General features: G+C 40.1%; 1 pseudogene; it reads right to left on the bottom strand.

Moving 5' to 3' along the window:
* Positions 1-27,068, bottom strand: part of LOC101627461 — a 131,924-nt pseudogene that overhangs the window by 78,175 nt on the left and 26,681 nt on the right.

Raw genomic sequence — 27,068 nt, 5'->3', positions numbered from 1 at the left:
TATGTCACTTCCTCTTTGCCTGAGTCCCCTGTTACCGGTTATAAGTTACAGCTTACTGCACTTAATAAAGTTATTGTCTGTATTAAATGAAGTAAATGTGGCCATTGCCATGCATGACAAGCAGAGACAGACCCATGGTATCTATTTAGATGAGTCAGTAAATGTGACTCTTCCATTTGTATGAGACAGAGGGGAGGGGTCTGGGATTGGTATGCTCAGAGTTTGGCAAGAAGTTTATTTCTCAGTGGACTTCAAAGTATATGGATTTTATGGCAAAGAAGAGGTCGAATTTTAGAAGCTCTTTTTAAAACAGTGAGGAGGAAATGACAGGATCTCCCTTCTGTTTTCTGAAATTCATCCATTTCATCTATCCAACCAGCCATCCATCCCTGTCTCCCACTCGCCCACCTTCCTGTCTCCCTCCATCCAGCCAACCAACACTACTACGTTCTTCTGACATGTACCGATAAATCCTGAATTTTTCAAGATGATGCTAGCATAATGCTGAATTGCACCCATTTACCACCTAGCCACTTGGTCCTCACTTGTAGGGCCATCACCCCTCTTTTTAACTCCAGTCCCACCCCAGCCTTTTCTCTATTTTGTGTATCCATTGCTTGTTCATTCTGTGAGTTCCCCCTCCATTGTCACACGGGTCGCCTAGAGAAGGCTCTGATATTAGTTTGCTGTGCCTTGTCAGTTCAAATCAAGTCACAGCAGCTCAAGCCCACCCCACGGGCAAGTTCTTGACAGCTCTCCTTGTCAGCCTACTGCTGAAAGGCAGACAGTAGCAGAGAGTGGGAAACAGTTAATTAGCAGTGACTACTACCAGGTTGGGATTTTTTGTTTAATGCTTAGTTAATTTCACAGTAATTGAATTTGGACTGGCTTACAGACTGGGGTGAAAGGTTTTATGTGGAGCCCTGGTATTCTTCATCAGGAGAATGAAAAAGGCTATTGTTCTGAGGTCTGCCTGGGCTCTTCTCATGACCCTGTGAATGTCTGGAGGCCAGGCATTTCCCACAGAAGGATATTTAGGAGCAAGTAGGGCAATAGGAGGGCTGCAGCTCCTTCCTGTCCTCAGAGAAGGGCATCACAGTGCATGAAAACTATATATCTGTGCAAGGAGAAAACAGCTTAAGTGATTTCTTGGTCCTGGTCACAGGGATGGGCTTTTCATGCATTTTTTCTCATTTCTCCCCCACTGTTATCATGTAGGTCCTATTAATGTCTTTACTGAGGTTGAGGTTTAGCAACTTACCAGTATCACAAGGAAGAGATAGGTCCATGATTTGAACTTGGGTGCTTCTGACTTGTGGCTTGTGAACTCAAAATCCTTCAACTCTTCTTTGGAAGAGTAAGGGAAATCTAGAGAAGTTAAGATTTTCTATTAATGCTAAGAGTATTAATTTCCATGGACACTGCAATCAAGTGTGAGAACAGGCCTAGGGTGATGCCTCTCCTAATCTTTTTCTTGTTGTGAGCTGGTATTCCCTCAACAAAACCACTGTGCTCATCCATAGAATAGATTAACAGAAGTATTTTAGTGTCTACCAATAGAAGGTCAATGAAATATAGCTTGGGTTTAAAATGAGCGATATTGCTCCTGTGCTTAGAAAAACATTTCTTCTGAAATTTGTATAGTGATGCCCTAATTCTCAGTGTGGCTTATTGGGTCCTATAAGGGAGTAAGTAAGGTTAAGTAAGGTTGTAATGATGGGGTCTTAAACTTACATACTAGAGATGATGAGAACACTTTCTTATAAGGACATTGTCTGTTCCTCTTCCCTGCCATATGCACGGAGAAGGGGTCATGTGAACAAGCATAAGGGCAGCTGCCTACCGTCAAGAGAAAACATTTCTATCTTGATCTTGAACTTCCAGCCTCAGGAACTGCAAAAGTAAATATTTGCTGTATGAGTCATCTAGTCTGTGGTATTCTTTTTTGAAAGACTTATTTATACATGCAAGAGCTAGGGTGTATTCCAGAGGTGTTTGTGGGGTGGGGGTGAGAGGATTTACCAGAGACAGAGTAGGGAGCAGAACAGGTGGATTGACTGAAATATATTGCTGAGGGGAGCAGTGGGTGAGACAGGAGAGGTCTGTCATGCCATATGTAGGGTAGCTTCCTGGATAAGGATTGAACTCATGCTGCAATGGCTGTCAATAGCTTGATAGTGCTGAGACTTAACCTCTTGTGCCACTAGGAAGGCCCAACAGCATGTGGTATTTTGTTATAGAAGCCTGAGCAAACTAATACATGTGTTTGGTTTCCTTTTCCCTGGGTGACTGGAAATATGGCTATTGGAACTCCAGGCAGCAATGGCACCATCTGTCTACTAAAGCAGGAATAGATTGGTCATTTATACAGTCAGGAAAATGCTGGCTTCACATCTGTATCTTGGACCAGTCACTGTATGGGGAGGGGCACCATGGAAGATAAGCTGTGATTGGCCCAGCCAGTTTCCAGAAAAAGGGGCTTAAGGCGACTTCCAATGTTGACCCAGAGGCCAAGATGATAATGATGATAATGACAGTGCAATTTCCCCAGGGAGAAGTGCCTTTTTGTGCCATTGGAGAGGAATAAGTTCTGACTGTGGAGTTTGCTCAGCATGATCTAATGCTGGTGTGGTGACTAATAATTATGATGCCTGCCTTTCAAGTTGAAGTCACATATAAATAATTTTATGTTGTAGGTATTCCAGTGCATAGTCTCTTTAAGGGGAACCAGTCTCTCCTTTTCTGTTGTGTTTGAATGGGTATTAGTGTGACTATAGGTAAGGATAGGGGTGTGTTTTCTAACAGATGCTGAACCAGAAAGAATTTATGAACAACTCTAGCTTGGACATTGTAGGGCGGAGTGAAAGTTTGCTAAGCTTGTCAAGAAAAATTTTCCATTTTCTCCCAAGTCAGAATGCATATCTTAGGATATCAGTTAAGAATCAATTTTCAGAAGGTCCTGCTCCTGCAGGAGGGTGATACTCCCATAGAATGCAAAGATAATATGTCTAAACAGAGTAGAGTCTACGTGGAACAACACCTACATTCCAAAGTTGTCCCTGAAATAGGACTGTAAACATATAATTAATGGATTTGACTGGCAGACACTGCACAATATATCTCCCATTTACATCATGCCATTTATGTTTTTTGAAGGATCCTACCTAATACTTTTATAATTGTTGAATGGAAACTGATTATAGAGTGTTCTATGGATTCACCTAAAAAGCCATAACTCAACAGTTCTCAGTAGCAACACTGTAAAGGACTTTGAACAGTTTAGTGTTTCTAAACAGATGTCAAGTAGGAAGGAAGTGAGTTGTGATGAGGTTTTTCAAGATAGTCAGGTTGTCCAGGAAGACAGTTATAAAAGTAAAAAAGTAAGCCACATTAGGAGCAACACATTTTATGAAATGTTAAAAAGAAAAAAGTCACTAGGTTTTCCAGGTTCTCATTCTGATTTTTAAATGATGGAAATTATAACTGGAACCTGATATCTAGGATCAGAATTGGTAGTGGGTTTTACATTTCTGGTGGATTAGTTGTGTGATTTTGGGAGAATAATCCAGTCTCTGAATGTTAACTTTCCCATCAGTAATCTGGGGACAGCAGTAAGTTCTCTTGTCTACTTGACCAGTGTCAGTTTTTAGAGGTCAAGGTCAAGAGCTGCACATTCTCTAAAATGTTCTACTCCATTCCTTTTTTTCTATTTTCCTTCATTTTTTGATCAAGGAAGACAATTTGGACAGAGGATGTTTCTAGGACATCTTGTCTTTGATAATAGGCACACGGCTATTTGCAGTGACACAGCACAGAGATTGTCCTTTTTCAAAGGCACATGGCTTCCACCTGTGTGTGTCATAAAAGCCAGTGCTCTCGCCCTGGAGCTGTGGTGCCTGCCCTCATCTGTATGCAGTATAGAGGCAAGCTGTGGTATGTGCTTTATTTGTTACTTTGCGGCAAACCATTCTGTTTTGTGAATCTGTCTTGGGTTGTTATAATTTGAAACCGTGATTTTCATTGTTTAATTAATAATTCATATAGAGAGCCATAATGAGAGAGTTAAAATCCTCTTGAGTATACAGAGTCAATGTCCCTCAAGGAGAACAGAACACCAGTCTTCATGAAAAGGACAGTGGCTGAGTTTTTGGGAGAACCCTGTGGTTATCATCCCTGTTAGCACTGGGAGGTGCCATTCCTGGGGTGTCCATATAATATACTAGGGCAAATGAGAACCTTTGGTTACTCTTCCATCTGTCCAATCTTCCTTAGAATTCACATGTATGGAATGGAAGTGACTCTCTTTATCTTGAGTTTAAGAATAAAAAAAATTGCCATTTCAATGAAAAATCACATTGTAGATAGTCATCAACTCCTGTCCTTCAATCTATGAAGCTCTGCAAAATTCTCCCAGAGTTTTTTTTTGCTTTTTCATATTCTTTTATGTATTCTTGGATTCTTTTATCTCTTTGAGTATATTAATAACTTATAATTTTACCTTTATTTTCTCTATATTGTCTACATACATTTTATCAAAGCGATTTTTCTTGACTTATTTTGATCATTATTTTTAAAAAATGTTTCCCTTCAAATTCTGGTGACCCTTGGTTTCTTGCTCATGATTTTTAAGGGGATACTCTTACCATCTACCCAGTCACTGTTCCTTTTTACAAACTCCAAATTGCTGTCTCACCCAGAAAAGTTTTGGTGCCCCCAATTCTCTTTCATGCTCACTCCTCTCCATCTTAGCTGTTTTCCTAACAGATCTTTCTTTCTTGTTTTATTCTTGTGGTCTCCCCTGCAGACCCAATTCCAACCACTTTGGTTCTCCTCTGTCCACATTCACTCTTGTTCACACAGGTTCGGCCATGTGGCATATCTTCATTTTACCTGCATTTTAGCTTATTTTTTTTAAAGATTTATTTATTTATGCATACAGAATTGGGGTACAGGCCAGAAGCAGTGAGAGGGTTCACCAGAGACAGAGTAGGGAGCAGAACAGGCAGATCGATGAAATACACTGGTGAGGGGAGCAGCGGGTGGGTCAGGAGAGGTCTGCCGCGCCATGTGGGTCACCTCCGGGGAGGGGGTAGAACTCGTGATGAAGTGGCTTTAGCTTCTCAGTGCTGTGCTTTAACCCGCTGTGCCACCAGGGAGGGCTCCACATTTTAGCTTATTTTTAAAATCACTAATTCTGAGAAGCCTGCCTTGATTCTCCCCACCAAAATTAAGTTCTTCCCTGACGTTCTCTTCTATTTGCCTCTTTATATCATTCAGAGTGGTACATAATTTTTTGCACATATGACTTCAAAATCTCACTTCTAGGAAGTGAAACATTTGTATAAAGAAGATCCAGAAAAACTGTATTACCTGAAAAATACTTAATCAGTTGCGTTAAAATTAATAAATAATTAATTTAAAAAATGTATTCATTTTTTACTTAACTTTCTAAAATATAAATGTGTGTGTGTATATATATTTAATGATCATATTGTTAAAAATTGGCATATAGGAAAACGTGCCAATTTTAAGTGTTATAGCTCCTTGAATTTTTATGTATATACTTCTTTAGGTACCATTCAGATGAAGATAGAACATATCCAGCACTTCAGAAAATTCCTATTCAGCCCAATAACCTCCCAAGTATTTTTGTTTTGTGGCTAGTTATAATTTATCTTAAATTGAAAGCAAGTTATCTGTAAGATACTTACGCCAACTCTTATTTTTGCTCTCCCGTCTCACCATATTTTCTGTTATTGGAATCATGTTTTGTTTTTTTTTTTTAATTTTAATGTTAAGTTTTTGTTTTCAAAGTTTCTTTGTTGTACAAAACATTAAAATGCTGTTACAGTTTCAGTATAACTGGTAGCCACAGATGGTGGATTCACTAATCACATCTGTCCATACAACAGCAAGAATCTTAACATGAAAATCTAACAACACTTCCCATTTTATTGGCGTCAGGTCCCCAAGCTTGGTGGTAGATTTCCAAGAGGGACTAAGTGGAAAGTGGCATTCACCCAAAATATTCTTTCATTTTTTGGAGTGGGTGGGTGGGTGTCCTGGGGTGTGTGTCACAACTGCCTTTATATTTTTTGATAGCCACTAAGTTGATAAAAAGTCCAACCGATACTGAACAGTTTTTTTTATTTTTAAATTTTATTTGGGTGTTAATTATCTTACACTTATCATTTTCTTTTCTCTTCCTTTCTTTACCTTTCCTGCTTTCTTCCTCCTCTCCATGCTTAATCCTCATCATCTTTACCAACCTCTCCATCCCATTCAAATAATTTCTTCCACCTCTTGGACTTTGTATTTGTCCTCCTCCACTTCTACATCTTCAACCTCTTCTTCATCAAAATCTTCCTCCTCATCTTCATCTTCCTTATCTTTTTATTCCTCCTCTTCCTCTTCTATGTTATACACTTTGGTGTTTGAGTCAGGGTCTTCTGCATCCTTTTGGCCATAGCCATCTAAGTAGGTGAGCTGAGGCAGGAACTTGAAGATATTCTCTCTTGGTAGTCATTCCGTTTAGTAACCTCAGTTAAACAGATCAGGCTTTTCAGACATTGCATTTTTTCCAGATGTTCCAAGGTGCTGATAACTTTCAGTTTATTTCCACTTAAATTTTGATCTGTGAGATTTGGGAATTTTTTTTTGCTGACGTGTTCAAAATTCAAGATTCTATTATTACTGCGATCAAGCCTTTTCAATTTAAGTAGTTTGGGGAGAGTTGAAACTTAAATAAAACTTACATTTATTAAACTAGGAATCTAAGTCCACAAATTCATCTGCCAGATCTTTAGTTTCCTTTCCTTTTATGTGCAGTCATACAAGACAAGTTCTAGAACAGGGGCTTAAGTCAGGGTCCTCAGCTGCAGGTGTCTCTTCTTCAAGCCCATGGTATCCTTTTCCTGCTCTTCAAATTTAACTCTCCCCAGTGGAGGCAGAAGGGACAGAGGTGTCCCGGGTTCTGCTTGCCACAACATGGAAAGTGTGGTCCCAGACAGGCAAGTGGAACCTTGGCAGCAGAGAGAACCATAGAGGGGAAGGGAGAGGGAATGCAGCTTTGTTTTCACTATTGCTGATTCTGGCTACAGCCTCTCCCCCCCCCCCCCGCCTGCTTTTAAGTGAAGTTTCTTTTTCTTCAGAGGAAGTTCCTTTTATATTGATTGCAAGACCAAATTAGAGGAGATGAATGCCTTGAACTGGTGTTCCTCTCCAAAGGTCTTTGTCAGTCCTCCAATTTGAGTGTCAACTTGACTGCATTCTTGGATGGAGAGATTTTCTATTCAACATGCTGAAAATTTCATCCCATCCCCTTTTGACTTGTAAAGTTTCTGCAGAGAAATTTGGTGATAGCTTATGGGGGTTAGCCTTCTAAAAGACTCCGTTTTTCTCTGGATGCTTTAAGTATTTTCTTTTTATCTTTAAGTTTTGCCATTTTAATAATAATGTGTCTTGGTGTGCAAGTGTTTGGTTTTAATTTATTTGGAACTTTTGAACTTCTTGGATCGAAATGTGTATTTACTCCCTTAGTTTGGGAAGTTTTAGCTGTTATTTCTTCAAATAGGATTTCTTCCCCCCTCTCTTTTCTTCTGGAACTCTTAAGATGTGTTGTTTTCCTCTATGCTATCCGATAAGTATCTTATTTTGTCTTCATTTTATCTTATTTTTCTTCTTTTGTTGATCTTTTTGCATAGTTTCCATTACACTATCTTTTGTTTCATTATGCTTTCTTTAGCTTCATTGAATCTATTGGTGAAACACTATATGGTATTACTAATTTCAAATGTTATATTCTATATTTCTATTTGGAGCTTTCTTGTATTTTCTCTGTTTTTGTTGTATTTCTTGTTCATACATTATTATCCTGATGTCAATAAACACCATTAGGACTGTTGCTCCAAAGTTTTCTCCCTGTAGTTTGTTTAATTTTGCTTCATTCAGGGTTTCCCCCCTCAAATTTTTGTTGTAAATCATTGATTGGGGTGAATTCCTCTGCTTCCTCATTCTGTTTGATGTTTGAGATTATTTTTTAATATATAATTTATTTTTATATATTTTACATCATTGTTCATTTTTGTACAATCAATGTTGCTTTCTTTTTCTCAGGTGAATTCCTCCTAGGATTTCCACCACCATTTCACCTGTGTACCATTTCCATAGTCCCTTGTGCTCTTCCCACCCTCATTTTGATCCCTGCACCCTCGCTCGCCACCCCCTCACCCCTCACAGAATGGCACTGATTTATAGTTGTCTGTTTATTTTTTGGTTTTTTCCTTGATCGTCTATATTCCTCATATAAGTGAAACCATCCAGTACTTTTCTTTTTCCTTCTTATTTATTTCAATGAGCATAATACCTTTTAGCTCCATCCATGTTGCTGCGAATGGCATGAATTGATCTTTTTGATTGCTGAATAGTATTCCATTGTGTATATATACTGCATCTTTTTGATCTTTTGATTATTTTTATAGATTAATCTAGGCTGCTTTCTTAGTCCTGCCATGTGACATTCTTGCTTGAGAATTACAAGCCATGGGAATTGGTCATGGTTGCTATGCTTTCTGTGTGGTATTTATTGAAGCCTCATCATCAATCAGGATGACCGAAGTTAGCGAGTCTAAGAGCAGCCAATGGGAGTAGAGCAGATACATGGACATGTGGAGGCTGCTGCTATAGATGGCCCAGGTCCATCAGTTCAACTTCAGTCTAGCAGCCAGTGTTCCTTATGGTATGAAACTTGCCTAGCTGTGGTACACTAGGAGCTCGGGAAGCATCCAGAGTCTCAGCAGTAATAGAGAGGGTCCCTTTTAGGGCAGCAAAGCTAGTCATCTGCAACTCTCATGGTATCAGCTCCAGGCCTTGCCAGAGATTAGTGTTTTCTTTTTAATATTTATTTATGCATACAAGAGAGGGGTGCATAGGAGTATGGGGGCATGAGAGGATTCACTAGAGATAGCAGGAGCAGAACAGGTGGATCTACTGAAATACACTGCTAAGGGGAGCAGCAGGTGATTCAGGAGAGGCGTGCTGCACCATGTGGGTCACCTCCCTGGCTGGGGACCAAACTCATGCTGCAGTGGCTGTAGATAGCTTCATAGTGCTGTGGCTTAACCTTTTGCGCCACCAGGGAGGACCGAGATTAGTGTTCTTATAAAGGCAGTGAGGTGGGCCTCAGTAGTGTACAGAAGGCTGGGAGTCAAGGGAAAGGCTAGAAGTCCATGTGGGAGAGAGGGGATTGTCTTGGAATTGCCAGCTAGCCACCAGCAGCCCTAGCTATGGTGCTCAACTCCTGGTAGGCTGTCAGTATTCTATATAGTAGGTGGTGCTTCCCTGTTTTTGGTAGGCTAGGAGAGCAAGGAAGCCCTGAAAGTGCAGGTGAGGGAAGGTAGGCTCTCTTTGGGACACTCAGTTTGCTGCCAGAAGCGCTAGATAAATCAGATCCATGCCTGCCCAGCCACTAGTTTCCCGTGTAGTAGGTGGAGCTCACCTTGCTGTGGTAGGCCTAGTACTGAGGGAAGGGCAGATTTCATAGCTGGTAGAGGTTGAGGCTTGGCCACTGGGAACAAACTTCCTTGTTAGGGTTGGGGGAGGTGCCTGTGCTTGTGACTCTAGGCTGGGAGAATTTATAAGGATTCAGAATTTGAACATCTCCTCCAGTTTTAACAGTGGAGGAGAGGAGAGACGGTTCTCCCCACCTCTGTGCAGTAGTCCTAGAGATGTGTCCCCCCAAACCAGAACCAGACACAACTCTGTGGGCAGAAGTCCCTGCTATGATAGCACAGCTGGCCGGGGGAGCAGTGGGTGCTGGGACTATGCATGGTGCCACTGCTGTGTTTGGTGCTCCGCTCTCCTTGCCGTTCTGACAACACCACACATTTTTGATCACACACCTTTCGCAATGCAGGTGTGTGTGGGTAGGGTAGTCTCTGGTGGTAAGTTGATTAAATGATGCATTGAAAAGTGACTCTCTAGGGCCCTCCCTGGTGGTGCATTAGGTTAAAGTGCAGCACTAGGAGGCTAGTCGGAGCCTCCTTATCACGAGTTCGATTCCTGCACATGGTGCGGCAGATCTCTCCTGTCTTGCCTGCTGCTCCCCACAGCAGTGTACTTCATCAATTCGCCTGTTCTACTCCCTCCTATGTCTCTGGTGAATCCTCTCTCTGCTCCTGCACCTCTGGCCTGTACCCAGTTCTGTACGCATAAATAATCTTAAAAAAAAGAAAGAAAGAAATTGAGAAAGAAAATAACTTCATTTATAGAAAAAAGTGAAATCTTTAATTATACTTCATTTAGTTAATTTCAGTTTAAATAGCCACATGTGACCAGTGACTACTACTATATTATTCAGTTAAAATTACAAATTCTGTAAAAGCAGGGGTCATATCTTATCTAGATAAGTATAAATACTTTGTACTGTATATATTGATATTATACATGTGTTATACTATGTTGGCTATCACAGATTTGTTAGATATTATAATATCTGATGTTTTATGTGGCTTACCATATATACCCATATGTTCGATCTAATTATATTTATGATATATTTTATACATACATATATGTAAACAAATATGATATAAAACCAGGAACCTAGCATCTTGCTTAAATTTGGTATGTTTTATATTATGCGTACTATTTCGAGGTGCCCACATTTCAAATATGTTTTTGATTTTTATGTGAAAATATAAAAAGCCCCTCCAAGAATAGGATGCCAGTTTAGGAATGAAACTTCCTCTCTTGCTTAAAGGGCTGTGTTTTCCTATGCAAATGTAGCAAAGCCTAGAAATTAGCAATGACTGCTAAATTAACACACTTGCAGAGCTTGGCTGGCTCTAATAGGCAGTCAAATGGTCTTGTTACATTGTAATGGTGCCAAGCTAATTGAAGTGATTACTGTTGCTCATGAGCGGCCTTTTTGAAGTAGAAGTCTTTTAAATTATCCATAGACGTTAAATGTCAGACACTATTGTGTAATTATACTTTGTAAATGCTGAATGTCATAAGGCATCACAGGTAATTGAGGTTTACAGAGAAGAGCTTTTTCTAAACCTAATTGGGCATCAACTCTTTGTCACTTTTTCTAAATCTAATTGGGCATCAACTTTTTGTACCAGGGGACACTCCAGTACCGCACACTCTCTCTTTCTTCCGCACCTTCTCCCACTGGTCTTACCCCTGGGGCCCCACATGTCACAGTGGTTCCAAATCATTGAGCTTATAAACCTCTGTGTCGGTATCATCCACCAGAATCTTCAGGGACTGTCTCGCTGCTTTGGGATATCACAGGCTGAGGCTGTCTGGGAAGCCAGGTGTGGCTATCTGACGGCAGAGGAGGATCATCTGAATGAAATGCTAAGTCCTTTAAAATCTCAGCGTGATCCCAGAATATTCTGCATGTTCCGGGGTTTTCATCTTTGTTGTTGTTGTGTGAGTTGTTTTGCAATGTACCTTTCCATGATATTAGAAATAGAGGTTTACATGGCTTTAAAGAAGCCACCCACCTTTTGTCCTATTTTATTGTTTAGGTACTATTAGAGCACACATTAGGTTTCTACTATTATTTTATTAATAAAGTTCCATTGTTTTACATTCTTGTGAATAATTGAACAATATAGGATTTCTCCCATCAGGGGTGGTCACCATAGCTCTCCCTCCAGAGTCCTCCATCATAGTCTATTATGCTCCCTTCTTGTCATCCCTACCCTTCCCTCTCCCCTCTTCCCTCTCCCCTCTTGAATGCCTCAGACCTATGGTCAGCTTTCAAGAGTTAAAGTTGGTTGTAGTCTAAAGCTTTGTTTGCTTTCCCTATAGCCAATATGCAGTGACACCATTCGATCTTTACCTTTTTCTTTCTGGCTTATTTTGCTTAGTATAATCCCTTTCAGCTCTATCCATGTTGCAAATTTTTCTTTTTTGGCTGGTACAATGTACTTTATTGATGGTGCAAGACAATGCAGGGTGCCCTAAGCCTCTCCCAATTTTCTAGGAGACTGGGATGAACTGTGACAGGTCAGGAGGTTCTCATTATGGATCAGTAGGGTAAGGACTCCCCAGCAGCTGAAGGCACCACTCTTCCTCTCGTGCTCTCACTGGGGCTAGTGATCCAGGGTGCTCTTATTCCTTGGAGGTCATGTGGACCATGACGCCTACCATACAGTTGCTATAGCCAAATTCATTGACATACCAGGAAATGAGCTTGACAAAGTGGTCATTAGGGGCAATGCCAGCCTCAGCATCAAAGGAAGAGGGTTGGCATCTCTGTTAAAATCACAAGAGATAACCTTGTCCTCAGTGTATTGTAGGACACCCTTGAAGGGGCCCTGTCACACCTGCTTTACCATTTTCTGATGTTATTGTATTTGGTAGCTTTCTTTAGGTCAGGTTCACAACTGCCATGTTGGGGATAGGGACACAGAAGACCATGCCAGCCACTTCCATTCAGCTCAGGGATGACCTTGCCCACAGCCTCGTCAGTGCTGGTAGAAGTGGGAATGATGTTTTGGGCAACTCCTCAATCATTACTCCATAGCTTCCCAGAGGAGCCCCTCAAGGTCTTCTGGATGGCAGTGATGGTATGGAGCATGATCATGAGTTTCTCTATGTCACCAAAACTGTCATGGATGAACTTGACTAGGGGCCAAGCAGTTGTGATGCAGGAGATTTTGCTCACTTTTTTTGAGGGAATTAATGGATTTCTATGCTTCTTGTCCATTACAAATATGGGGGCATCAGCAGAAGGGGCAGAGATGATGACCCTTTCGGCCCCACCCTCAGGTGAGTCTAGGCATTCTCCAAGGTAATGAAGACACAGTCTCTACAGCATATTCAGCACCAGCACCATACCACTTGATGTTGACTGGATCTGGTTCCTAGAAGATGGAGGTTCCTAGAAGATGCTATCAAAGGATTGTCCTTTGATAGCAAGCTTCCCAGTCTCAGCCTTGACTCTTGCCACTGAACTTACTAAGGGTGGAGTCATACTGGAACATGTAGTTGAGGTCAGTGGAGGGAACATTGATGGTAACTATACCCACTTTGTCAGAGTTAAAAGCAGCCCTGGCAACCAGACACCCAGTCTGGTCAAATCTGTCCACGCTGACCTTCAACATGGTATCTGAGGGACATGTGGCCCTATAAGAAGAAGCTCCTGCCTATAGAACTAGGAGGAATAGAGAGCCCTTGGTGTAATTTTTAAAAAAGATTGATTTATTTATGCATACAGAACTGGGGTACAAGCCAGAGGTGCCGGGGCGGTGGGAGTATTCACCAGAGGCAGAGCGGGGAGCAGAACAGGCCAACTGACGAAGTACACTGCTGAGGGGAGCAGCGGGTGGGTCAGGAGAGGTCTGCCACGTCTTGTGGATCACCTCCAGGGCAGGAATCGAACTCATGCTGAAGTGGCTTTTAGCTTATTAGTGCTGTGCTTTAACCTGCTGCGTCACCAGCAATTTTTAAAGAATTGTTGCAATTTTTAAAGAATTTTTAGAAAGCAGTTTTCTTCTTTGGTTTTATAATAGCAGTGTTAAGCATAAAAGAGAAAAAATCAAACCAAAACAAAAACCTTTGGAATATTCAGGTGTATTGCCTGTGACAAATACTGAGAGTGGCCAAAAGGACAAATTGAACTTAATAATACATGGCATTAGGATGTCTTGCTGTTTGTTGTGAATCCTCTGGCTTTGGCCCACCATGTATATAGTCTGGATTTCTAACAGTGGCTGGCAGGAAATATAGAAAGAAGCATTTTTATTGTATAATTCTTAATATGTATGTTCATTGGTCATCCAATTTCATTAAATAAAGTGTTATTATCTCACTGTGATTTCATGACAGGGTGCTCATTGTGACTTTCAGTAGATAGCTATTTATGAAAGTTCTGGCTTATTTGTAAAGCTATCTTTGTGCTTTTTAAAAGCATTCATTATTCTCTATGATAAGTTGAGTTCTGATTAAAGTGTTTTCTGCCCCAGACAAGGAGTCTGTGTGGAAGAAATGTTAGGATGAGTAGAAAAAAAGTAGATGGATATTTTCAACACCAAACAAACAGGATAAAGCGGGTAAAAGTGATAAACTCGACTAAGTGTGTTCTGAGAGCTTTCTGACTTCTGAAGATGGGTGCAGAGATGTTCACATCAATACTCTGAATGGTCAGGCCTATTACCAGCTTCAAAGATGCATTCTTATTCATTGATTGTGATATTTTTCTTTGTGATATTGAAAAGGCAAATTAAATGAATACTTTTTATTCATTGCAAGTAGTGTACAGATACTTGTCAGGGATAACACTAGATGGTAAATGTAGTTTTTCTAACATCACTTTTTGAAGGTGGCTTTTATCATGTGCTTGTCGAGAAGAATCAGGTTCAAGGATATTATTAAAATTGTTAAAAGTTTAAAGCAAGAATATGCAAGGTGCCACACAAAATATTGAATTAGATATAGTTTTTGCACAAATGAGCTCATGCATCATATTTCATTTTGCTTTTTATTTCTGAACAAATTACATCCCTCTTAATAAGGTTCTTACCTCTGTGGCTTAGAAATCTTACCTTTCTTATCAGTCAGTGTGTCATTGCGTCAGGTAAAACAGGGTGGCTTAAATTGCTGGGGGAGAGCCTACTTATTATCTCCTTAATATTGCTCACTTGAAAACCTTAATTTTGGGCCATCCTAGGGGTTCTTGTACAATCAGTAGGCATACAACTTATGAGGGAAGAGTTAATTTAATGTTAGGTCTCACTGTTATCTCTACTTATCTCAAGTGCTTTTTTAGTTCCTGATATGACATAGAGTAAATGATATGCAGTAGATGTGGAAACAAAAAAATCAAGCAGTGATTTGTAGATTAACCATATCCCAAATTTAGACTTAAATTCTAAGTTGAGTCTGACGTTATTCATCCACAGATTTCTTCCTTTATAGCAATCTTCATCTTAGGGGGAATGATGTTTATGTCCTTGACTGAGACATGTTCCAACGTGCTGTCAGAGAGATACTTTAGTCTCACATGCCTAAAGAAGTCCCATGCATGATTGCTAAAATATCAAGAATTGAAATTACATCTGATGGCTGTGCGATCCCTATAGGGTGGAAAGAAAGGCTTTGCTTAAGGCAGAAAGCACTAATCCATTGTATTAGCAAGTTGCAAGAGCTGTCCAAGACAGTGTTTACTTTTGTCAGAAGCAGGAATAAGGAAAACACACGGGAGAAGTTTCTAGCAAGGAGAAATTAGTGCTAAATTTAAGATGCAAACAACATGTCCTGAGGATGGAAAACAATTTAGGGAAATGAAGCAATTGGTAAATATTGTTTGTTACATTGATAAATAGGATTTGGCGGTCATCCAAAGTTTGCATTCAATTTGAAGCCAAAAATGTCTTTTGATTTGACAAAGTGATTTCACGTGTGCTAGTGGACATAAACTCCATGGTAGGCAAAGTGAATGCATATTGGTGAAAGGACATTTTCTGGACATCACAGTGTGTTGATGTAGTAGTAACACCTTAGGAAACCTATATAAGCTTTTTTTTTTCTTGCCTTTTAATACATTAAGTTTAATTAAGGAAAATGATAGGAGTCCTGAAATCAGAAATCTGAAATTCTTATTATGAACTCTTTTTTAAAAAAAGATTTATTTATTTATGCATACAGAACTGGGATATGGGGAGGTTGGGGTGGTGGTCGTGGTTGTGAGAGGATTCATCAGAGACAGAGAGGGGAACAGAACAGGCAGATTGTCTGAAATACACTACTGAGGGGAGCAGTGGGTGAGACAGGAGAGGTCTGCTGTGCCATGTGGGTCACCTCCGGGTCTGGGGATTGAACTTGCACTGAAGAAGCTGTTGCCAGCTTGTAGTGCTACATCCTTTGTGCCACCAGGGAAGGCCCATTAGCTCTTTCATGTTCTCCAAATACCCACATGCCAAATCATACTAATGATGAGGAAGGAATGATGGTAAATATATCATTGCAAATCAAATTATTCATAATTTTCAATCAATATATATATTTTTAATTTCTTTAAAGATTTATTTATTCATACAGAACTGGGGTACAGGCCAGAGATGTGGAGGGTGAGAGGACTCACTAGAGACAGACTGGGAGCCCAACAGGCAGATCGACGAAGTACAATGCTGAGGGGCACAGCAGGCGGGTCAGGAGAGGTCTGCCACACTATGTGGATCACCTCCGGGGCAGGCGGGGAATGGAACTCATGAGGAAGAGGCTTAAGCTTCTTAGTGCTGTGCTTTTTAACCCACTGCAACACCAGGGAGGGCCTCAATCAAGATTTTTTTAAGGACCTTCTATGTGTAAGGCAAAGTGCTAGGGTTTCTTGAGAGAAGCAGGAAAAGTTTAAGATAGGGCTTCAGTCCTCCATTTTGGTCTTCTAGATCATTTTTCTATCTAATCACAGTAGGTTAATTTTCAGAATCCTGGGCTAAGGACCTTACAAAATTAAGGTGTGTATTGTATCAAAAGGTGGGTATAAAATTGTGGTGGTGGGTTATGACTGTGATCAGTGGTGTTATCCCCCACTCCAACCCCATGTCTAACAAATAGAGATTTGTAAGAAGTACAGCCAGAGCATAATCTCTTTGACTTTTCATCACAAAAAAATGTAAAATGTATATAGTACTATCTGTAAGGTTATTTCCTGTTCTATATCACAAATATGTACCCTAAATGTGTAGATTTGATGACCTCCTTGAATTCAAAGCTAAACAGATGAAGTAACAATAGGAAACCTTGTTTAGTTGCTGCTTTTAAGGGAAAACTGGTTTTCACAATTAAGGATTATGTTGACTATTGGGTATGGTTTGTGATAGATAACATTCATTTTATAGAGGTAGGCTCCTCTGTTCCCATCTTAGTAAGAGTTTTTGTTCATAAGAGGTTGTTGAATCTTATCAAATGTTTTGTCTTTATTTACTGATATTATCATGTGATATTTATATTTACTTTTGTTCATATGATGTATTACATTATTGATTTACCTATATCCTTACATTCCTGGGATAAATCACACTTGATTATTATATATAAATCATTGTGATATACTGTTGAATTCAATTTGCTAGTATTTTGTTGAAGATTATTGTATTGATATTCATTAGGGATATTGATTTGTAATTATCTTTTCTCATATTGTTTTTTAGCTGTCAGGTATTGGGGTAACGACAGCTTACTAAAATGTACTAGAGAGAATTCCCACTTCTACTTTTAAGCACATTTTGAGCAAGATAGGCATTCATTCTTCCTAAAAGATTTGATTAAATTTGTTTGTAAAGTCATCTGGTCCTGGACTTTTGTTTTTCAGATGATTTCTTTTTTAAATTTTAATTTAATTGCCCTCTTGTGATATGTTTGTTCAGCTCATTTATTTATTCTTGGGTTAGTCTCATAGACATTATGGCTCTAGAAATTTGACCATTTCTTCAAGGTTGTTGAATTTATTGTTATATCTTTGTTCATAGTAATCTCTTATGAATCTTCATATTTACATTTTTTCTACTCTTTCATTTGTGACTTTATTATTGTTTTCTCTTGTTTCCCTTTTTAATCTAGTGAGAGATTTATTTATTTTATATCCTCAAAGAATTAACTCGTTTCCTTGGTATAAGTTATTTTTTAAAAAATCTCTATTTTATTTAATTTGATTTTACTTTTATTATTTCCTTCCTTTCACTAACTTTGGGCTTTGTTGGTTCCTATTTTTCAAGTTGCTTTAGGTGTGATATTAGGTTATTTACTTGTGATTTTTCTTGCTTCTAAATGCAGGCCTGTATTGCAGTTATCTTCTCCTTCAGGACCACTTTTGTTGAATTCTGTAGCTTCCAGTAGCTTGTACTATCAGTTTCACTCATATCAAGCTGTTTTTTGATTTCTGCTTTAATTTCCTCTTTAATTTAATTGCAACCAAGTAGTATACTGTTTAGTTTTCATAAATTCAGGTTTTCTTGTAGTTGATTTCTAAATCTATGCCATTATAGCTAGAAAGAGAATACTAGATATAAGTTCAATATTTATAGTTTTATTGACATTTGACTTATGTCCCAACATAAGATGTATTTTTGTATACTCCATGTACACTAGAGAAAAATGTGTATGCAGCATTATGTCATGGAGAGTTATGTAAATGTCTTATTTAGCCTAACACTTGGTTAGCCTAACTCCTCATTTAAAGTTATTGTTCCCTTACTTATTCTTTGTCTTATTGATATTTCCATTGTTGTAAATAGAGTACTAAAATCTCCTTGTATTATTTTGTTGTTGTCCTCTATGTCTCTTACCTTTGTTACTGAATTATATATCTTGGCATCCCATCAATTGGTGCATATACATGATGTTATTTCTTCTAATTTTATTAGATCCTTAAACATAATATAGTGTCTGTCTTTATCTCTTATTATCTTTTTGAAATAGAAGTGTGTTTTGCCTGATAAAAATACTACTGTTTCTTTGTTTTTTTGCTTGCCATTTATTTGTATAACTGTATTCCAGTCTTTAGTTCTAAGTTATGCTTGTCTGTGTTGGTAAGATGGGCTAAGAAGGATGGTGAATAAATGGTGGGTAGTGTGAAAATTAATATACAGAAGCCCTAATTTAAATGAGGACAGGTTAGAAAGAGTTTTCAGGCATGTGTTACGGCAAATGATAGAACTTAACATGATCTTGTATCTCTAGTGGGAAGTGCTGTTGATTACTTGTCTCACCAGAAAGGAGTTGAAGATGCTTCTTTGTGTAATAGTGGTCTCTTTTATATAGAAGAGAGAACATTATATATAATATTCTGATCTAGGAAAATGAACATTTGTTTTGTCATGAGAATGCCCTTTCCAAATTGTCTTTTTGTTATTTCTGAATAAACCCATTTTGTTGGTAAGATAACTGATTGTTTTAGTTTGTGCTCAACAGTAGGAACACAATAACTGCAAAAAAAATGCATTTTAGTTACTCAGCAGAGAAGAGAAACAGAAGGGCAGGATTTATTGTTTCTTCAAGATCAGTAGCAAAGAGAGAACTGATTAGAAAATGGCATTGTCTCCAAAATTTGGGTCACTCATGATTTTCTTGCATTTTGTTTTATGAGGTAGACTTCTTATGAAAAAAAATATTTTTAAGAGTTGAAAGAGAATTCAGCCCCTCCAGATATCTGAATTTAAGGTTGAGGAAACTGAGGCACAGAAAGGAGTCACTCATATGTGACACATAAACAAAAGGAACCAATAAAACCAGATGAAGACAAAACTTAGCAATATGATTGCCGAATTAAGGCTACCAGAGGTGAAAGGTGTGGAATAGGGAACAAAATGTGGATGGGGCCAGGTGGAATATGGTGGAGGACTATGGTTGCTTTGGTGGTGGATGTGGTAACAATCATCTGAAGAGGTATGAATGTATATTTCAGAATTACATGTGGTGTAAACCATTGTTACCTTAATAAAAAAATTATCCAATTTTTAAAAAGTGAATTGAGAGACTTCTATAGATATTTATTGAGAAAGAAAAGGAGGGTAATGGGGGGGCATTTGCTGTATTATATTTTTTGATACGAATAAAGAAAGACTCTGTGATTCTGAATTCCATTCTTGTGTGGTCTGTTTGCTACTAATCTAGAAGCCAGTTTGGGAGTGAGTCCATGAGGTTGATCTTAACCTTGGGGCCAGATCCTTGGCAATACACAAGCAGCCCCTCACTGCATCCTTGGTTTACCCTTCGTGTTTCCTCACTTATCAAATATTTATTGTCAACAACGGGCAGTTCTGTTTGCACACAGTGTGATGGGGTAATGAGATAGTTAGGTTTCCTCCTGTTACTGATGGGGAGTGCTGATGGCATGAATAATTTCCTCTTTTTATAAATGGGAATTTAATTATTGATGCCTTGTTTAGGCAGTGACAAAGGTGTTACCAACACACACTGAAGCTGGAGGTTTGGCCAGCATAAGGGTCATGGGGAGCATTGAAATAAACTTGCTTCATTGTTTAAAAGTGTGTCTGTCTGTCCATCTATCTATATCATCATTGCCATCTATCTGTCTGTCTATGCTGTTTGGAGAAATTTTTATCTAAAGCCTATCAAGGAAAATAAACCTCTAAAGCCCAATCTCAACAAAAGCAAGCATATCAAATCAGTGAGAAACTAGTCCTTTCATATTCACAGAGAGCAATAATTGAATCCTTAGCATTACAGGTGGAATGTTTATTTGTATAGCAAGGACTTTTATGGACTGACAACTTACATTAGCTCTACAGAGAAGATAAAAAGAACTTGATGTCTCTAACTCAGTATTTTAATTTTATGACTTACTTTGAAGGGAATCATGTTTCTCTGAATAGTTCTCCCCCATCACCCTTGCCAAAAAGAAAATAAAAGCAAAACACTACAACAACAAATTTCTCAAACAAGAGTTTTCACCCCCCCCCCTCTGAAAATCCAATTTGTGTCTTTGTTTTATTCTTCTCAATTTGTAGGGGAAGCTGGGTGAAGAGCTGGAATTCCTGTTGCTTCCTTTGGAAGTGGGGGAGGTGGGCTTGAGAAGATTCAAGTGCCTAAATCAGCCTTGCCTCACATGGGGACTGAGAAGTTCCTGTGATTCTGATGGTGGCAGGAATGTAATAAAGCTGGTGTCTCAGACTTAACGTGTTCTTGATTTGTCTGGGGTTTTGTTGAAGTCCAAATTCTGATTCTTCAAGCCTGACATGGACTCCACATTTTGTGTGTTGGAGAACCTTTCAGGGAAGCCACTGCTGTCATTCCATGGGCCATAGTTTGAGTAGCCTACTTAGGCCTTTCAGTATACTTGGGGTGTTGGGTTAGCATATCTTACCTGGTTTGAAACTTTCTTCCTTCACTTCAAACCTCCTCATGATCCTCTTAGCTCGTTAGCCAACTTACTAATGTCAGGGGTGGAGGAAAAATGTCTTTTTTTCTATAAGCAATGGTCCAAGTCATCTTCTGCAGTGTTATCCGCTCTCCAGAACAGACACTCATAGCTGTGGCCCAAAAGCCCTTTTTTGTGTTCCCAACTTTATTAATTAGTTCTCCAGTGTGAAATTATCCCTACAAGTTGCAAACTACAATTAGTGCAGCTAAATGGGAAGAAAGAAAGAAAAAATAGAGAGAAGGGAGAAGAGGAAAAAGATTGGATCATCCTAGCAATTACATGATTGATTTGGGCCTGGTATATGTATAAACCACCTGGAGAAACCAGTACTGCCCACACTTATTATTCAGACAACTTGCAAAGCCGTGGTGGGTGACAGGCTGCCTGGTTAAGCCAGCTTACTCTCCCCTACTGCCGGGCAACCCAAACCAAAGTGTAAGAATATCCTGAGAGAGCTCTAATAGAAACCTACTCTCATTTACCCTGTGATGCAGTGATGTTGGCCACCGTACAAAAATGTATCACAGTGACTTCCCTGCAGCTGGCACCTCTGATATCTTCCAGAAGGTACTTAGGTACAGGGAGGTGAATGATCTTCCTGATGAAGTGCTGGAAGATCAATAATTATTTTTTAAAGAAAGAGAGAGGGAGAGGAGATGGGTATATGAGAGAGGGAAGGAGGGATCTCAGGCCAATTATTTTTCTACAAAATACTTTATGTGACAACAGCAGCAGCCCCCAAAGGGCAGCGTGTAACCACAGAGCCTAATTAGAGTGATTTCAGTGTAATCATTAACTTGCATCTAACACCTACGAGAGCATTTCTGTTTAAACTAAAACATGACCTGCATGGTGGAGAGGCCTTGTAAAGTGTCTCTGAAATAAAATATGTGACAGGAAAGGTCAGAGCCGTTCTCATTTGAATTTCAAGCAGGGAGACAGCTCCGCAGTGGCCAGCGTAGCAAGCCTGGCGTCTCCACTATCCCAGGCTTCCCTGCCAGCAGCAGCAGTTGGAGAAATCTTCTAGGACTAATTACTAGGGTTGCAAAACAAGGATTTTTCTCCTCCTGCCTCTGTCCACTTTGCCTCCCCTCAGAACCAGGGAGAGTAGCAAGGGTCTCTAGTGATGTTTGGAAAGAGAGATGATTTCTTTTGTTGTAGATTTGAGACTGAAGGTCACCAGTGAGTGGCCTGATCTGCTTGATCCAGGCACCTGCAGGGTAGCCCCCAGCCCAGGCCTTGCCTAGACCGGCCTTGTAGCACACCTTCCTGCCAGCCAAGCAGGGGAGGGCTTGCTAATAAACTCTCTTCCCAGCAAGAGTGATGCCAAGGCATTGCTTTCCGCTGGGCTGCGTAAAAGCAGCTATCAAATCAGCAAGATGCAACTTGATTTGCAGGTCTCCAGTGAAATTTAAGAAGGCGAACTGTAAAACGTTCAGGGAAAAGGAAGCATGAAAACATTTTTAAGGAAAGCATTTAAAAAGTCAGAGACAGACATAATAATAAAAAAAAGTTGGCAGGGAAGGCTTTATTTATTCATTTTGAAACATTGCAAAGAGCTCTGTTAGCAGCATTTATCTGCCTCTCTCTCTCTCTCTCTTTTTTTAAAGCAGCCCCAAAAGCAAGTGAGTTGAATTCATTTCCTTTTTCCTTCTGTGACTTTTTAAAGCATTATATACACTGAGATCTTTTCTGCACTTCTGGGAATTTATAAAGCTATAACATTTAGTCCATAAGCCTGACTTGGCAAATCTTCTTCCTTTCTCTCCTCTCTCCCCACCCGTTTTTCTGCCCTTCCTACCAGCCTTTAATGCAGGGTCTTTCTTTGTCATACTAATTGGTCCTTCCTCCTCCATTTATTTGTACTAATTTCATCATTAACAAAACAAAACAAAACCACCTTTTTTTTTCCAGATCATTATCTGCTCTTTAATATAAACAACTGAAAAGAATGAGAAAATTCAAACTTGCTAGACAAGGAAAACAGGTGTGAGCAAAATCACATTGGAGTGACATAGAGGTGCTGTGCTTCCTTCTATGATGCACTGTTTAAGTCAAGAAGGTTAATGGGGCTGGTGGTGTTAAAAGAGAATTTGTCACCAAGGTTTGTTCAAGGTGGTAAGACAGAATTTATTCAAGATTATTTCAACGGGAGAGAGACAGAGCTTAACCTTGACTACAGCAAATAGCTGGGGGGTTGTAGTCATATTCAGGGGTCAGGAGGTGGAGAATAACTGAGATGCTAAGGGTCGAACAATTTTGCTAAACTTACCTAGTAGGACCCTTGCCAAAGGCTGAGCAAGAATTTTGATGTCAAGAGTGGGAGATGAGCAGCTTGATCAGATGAGAGTGGGTTTCTCAGTAAATTGATTTTAGCACAATTCTTGCCATGATCTGGTTAAAGCTGAGGCCCAGTCTGGAGATCTTAAAGTAGCCTAACAAAAGTCTGGTGAAGGAAGGAATGATAGTCTGTATCATTTTTCTTGGCATCTTCTAAATTGGTCAGGCAAGTGTGTACTCATGTCATCAACTTCAGTATAATGGTGGACAAAATTATATGGAACAAGACTGATTCTTAGCAAAGACCACTGTAATTCCTAAAAAGATCTTCATTTCTGAAACAGGTTTATGTTGCTGCTAATAGTCTTGGGAAATGTTAACTCCCGAACACCTAACTCTAGGATTAACTACTTCAGCAGCCTTTGATTTCTACCCCACAGAACTAGAAAAATCTCTGCTTGTGAAGTTGAAAAGCAGAGTTCAAATTCTGACTTGAAATTATCTGTGGTAAGCAAACTAATGATGGTCTGACCTTGATCAGGTCTAAGTTAGAAAATGCTGCTTTGATATTTTTTCTCCTACTGACTTCAATCAAGTTACATTGAATTTCCCTCTTTTACCCCAGTATCCCAAAGCTTTTTGGTTGTCAGAATTTTTTGATAATTAAAATTCATTTTATTAAAAAGATAATGTAGGGCCTTCCTGGCAGCACAGGGGTTAAAGGTAGCACTATCAAGCTGTCACCAGCCACTGCAGCACAAGTTCAATCCCCAACCATAAGGGAGCTGACCTGCATGGCACAGCAGACCTCTATGGTCTCCTGCACTGCTCTCCTCAGCAGTGTTTTTCAGTAGATCTGCCTGCTCTGCTCCCACTCTTTCTCTGGGGAGTCTCTTATCCCCCTCCCCACCCGAACACCTCTGGTCTACCTCCTAGCTCTTATAATGTATAAATAAATAAATCTTAAAAAAAAATCCAGCCCATTTTAAAACTTGAAATCTTACATATACCTGGAAGCCTTTCTCTTCCTCTTCACCCCAGTCCCATCCCTACCAGCCTCCAGCTCAGGCCAGATCTGCAATAGGAAGTGGGTATGGTCTCCTATACGCGCTACTTTCCTGTTTTATATCCTTCCCTGACATTTGGATCCTACAAGGTTGGGGCTAGGAGGAAAATAAAAGGCCAGTCTCTGGTGCTAATTTACAGTTAGTTTTTCTTTGGCTACCAGGGCACCTGTTATATCCTCCAGGCCTTCAAAGATCTTTTAGAGGTACCTCATGGGGACCCCTGTAGCATAAAAGTTGCTGTTCTCTTAAATGCCCCCTCAAGTCTTGCCTGTGGTAACTACTCCACGGCCTCTTCTTGCTCTGGCAGGAATTCCTCTTGAGTGTCACTGAGAAAAATAAGACCTGAAGCCATGTCCTCGCCATGTACATGCTGGAGGAAAGCTGGAATGCAACTGTCTTCAAAATTTCCTGAATTTCTACCTTGAAACAGCATCATAGTCTGTTAAGCTGCAGACATCAAGGAACAAATGTCCAGTCCTCAAAGGTAGAGTTCTGGAACTGTACCCATCTTGTGTGACTGTACCAGGATGAGCTGGTGGGTTTCTTTGTAACCTCCTGGTTGGGCTGACAGTTTGCCTCTGTTCTGCTTCAGAATTTGCTTACGTAGCCTGGATGGCATGGTAGAATCCATTCACTTCTTGGAGATCATGGGGGAACCTTAGCTTAAACTGGCCTTATGAGAAATTAAAAAATATATATATGGTTTTGCCACATAGACAAACTATATAATCTCCCTGAGCCTCAGTTGGTTTTCTCATGAAGTGAGAATAAAGAAGCCTTTCTCGTTAAAGTTGTCGCGAGAACGAAATGAGATGACATACATGGAATGACTGTCAGCCTCTCTTTTGTCCTTCCTCTCTTTTTTCTTCCCTGTCTTGGTTTATGTTTCTACTATGCATTTTGGTTGACACACTGAGGAAGAATCTGATGGAAATATTGAGGTCTTGATTCAGAATTTAAACGAAAGATGACGGTGTCCATTTCACTGAAGGAAGAAATGGAAGCTCAGTAGGAAAACTGGGACTAGGACAGCACCAGAGTCTCACTGAAAGCGGCATTCTGAGCCAGGCATGCCTGTGGTGGGAACCTCCTCCTGAGGGCCTGCTCTCTATTCCCACATTTGCTGTTGTGGTACAGATCAGTTCTCAGCTAAGAGGGAAAACACCCTCTTCATTCCCACCCCCACAAAGGAATGGGTACTGCTGCTAAGTGCTTGCTGCCTTCATACTTGGCTCCTTAGTGAGCTCCCAGTCTACAGCTGGGAAGGGATGGGAGGAGGCAGTGTGGGAGGAGGCTGTGAACACCTCAGTGCTGTGTCCCCTACCTGCCTGTAGTGCTCTTCGTGATGGATGATAGTTTAGGGTATAATATCTGGTGTGATGGATCACAGAGGACTATGAAAATTCATAAGGCAGCGTTAGGTGATAATTCACAGGATTCTCTCTCTCTCTCTCACTGTGTTACTCTTTGTAGTGCCATTAGCTGTCTAGGTGATTATGTACAGTTACACCATTTTGACAGTCTTTTACTTTCCATCTGCACCATTCTCTCAAACACATGCTGGAGAAAAACAGCACTTGTCCTTTGACAAAAGGATGGTTGGTCAACAGCCCTTTGTTTTGCCCTTGAATCTTTACCTCTCCGTCTTCTCCAAGAAACCTCAGCTGCCGAAGGGAATATGTGTGAATGTTTGGCTTGAAGATTCAGTCTTTGCCATTACTGCTTTGGTCACTCTAGGAAGTTCTTGAATTTCCCAGATAGTAGATTTAGCTGCCATGAAATGGTTCTATCCCCTGGGCCTTCCAGCATACACAAGAGGGTGGGAGTGGGGTGCAGATGATTTTGGAGTTTGCCGCTAAGAGAACAGGATTGTGGAAATATGCAAAGATTTTTTTTTTCCTGTTAAAGTTCATTGTTACTAAATACTTACAGTCTGTGCCTTATTGTTTTAAATACTGTGTCATATTAGCCTGAACACTTCCTGGTGTCAGTAGCTTCTTCCACATCCCCTTTAATCTGAAGGGGCATTAGGGAAAAGGCATGGAGTCCTGCTCCATTTTGTCAGATGACTGTGGCTGAGACATTCATTATCTCTCTTCAAAAATGGAAGCAACTTGATAAGAAGTACAAAAAGTCTCTGTGGTTGGAGTTAATTTGACAAGGCCTTTGCTCTCAGGGAGAAGCCTCAGGGGAGTTAAGGCCCAAGGAGTTCAGTGGCTTGTGTGAGTAAGCCATCATGACTAGTACTTGTGCTGGTTGAGAACAGAATGATTTGACTTGGAAGTGGGGTCTGGAGATCACTAGCTTTATGGTAATCACAGGCAAATCCCTCACTTTCTGATCCCTGTGATTTGTGGAGCCTCCAAATTTTCTCTGTCTTCAGTCAAGTCTTGCATCTGGCTAGCTCCTGGGGACTTCTCCCTTGAATTTCAGACAGACCCAGCAGGAGTGAAATAAAGGAGCTAGTTAATAGGTGGGTACCTGGTAGAACTTCTAGCAATGCAGAGGCCCACCAAGGGGGTACTCATTGAGGATGATCATGATTAGGTAACATCTGATAGCCATTTCACTGAATGCTGAAAAGAAGAAGGTTTTTTTCTCGGCAATGCTTTTATTTTTACCCATGAGGATTTCGGCCTTTCCACTTTCACGATAAGTGACACTGTTGCATGCCCACGCGGGTCACTGAGGGACTTTGGGCCTACTGATAAGTGAAGGGGCTCCTGCCAGGAGATCCTGTTGCTTCATGTGACAGGAAAACCAAATCACTTAAGACACCACCGTAGCTTCTTTTCCATTTTCTCAGCTCTCCATGAGTCCAG

Source organism: Condylura cristata, unplaced genomic scaffold (genome assembly GCF_000260355.1).
Source record: "Condylura cristata isolate star-nosed mole 26May11 unplaced genomic scaffold, ConCri1.0 scaffold00006, whole genome shotgun sequence".
Taxonomy (NCBI): domain Eukaryota; kingdom Metazoa; phylum Chordata; class Mammalia; order Eulipotyphla; family Talpidae; genus Condylura; species Condylura cristata.
The sequence above is the reverse complement of the archived record's forward strand: the minus strand, read 5'-3'. Positions and strand labels throughout refer to the sequence as shown.